Here is a 303-nt window from a genome sequence, read left to right as displayed (position 1 = left end):
TAGATCAGGCTAGCCTCGAACTCACAGAGATCCAGCTGCCTCTGCCTCCTGTGTGCTGGGATTAAAGGCCTGTGCCACCACCACCCAGCTGTATTGTGTTGTAGAACAATGGTCTTGTACTCTCTAAAGATTTGTCAGTTGTATTGATTTAATAAAATGCTGATTGGCTAGTAGCCAAGCAGGAAGTATAGGTGGAGTGACCAGAATAGGAGAATTCTAGGAAGAGGAAAGGTATAATCTGAAGTAGTCACCCGACACAGAGGAAGCAAGATGAGAATGCCTCACTGATAAAAGGTACCAAGC

Source organism: Microtus ochrogaster, unplaced genomic scaffold (genome assembly GCF_000317375.1).
Source record: "Microtus ochrogaster isolate Prairie Vole_2 unplaced genomic scaffold, MicOch1.0 UNK69, whole genome shotgun sequence".
Classification (NCBI taxonomy): Eukaryota; Metazoa; Chordata; class Mammalia; order Rodentia; family Cricetidae; genus Microtus; species Microtus ochrogaster.
Note: the sequence above shows the minus strand (reverse complement) of the source record.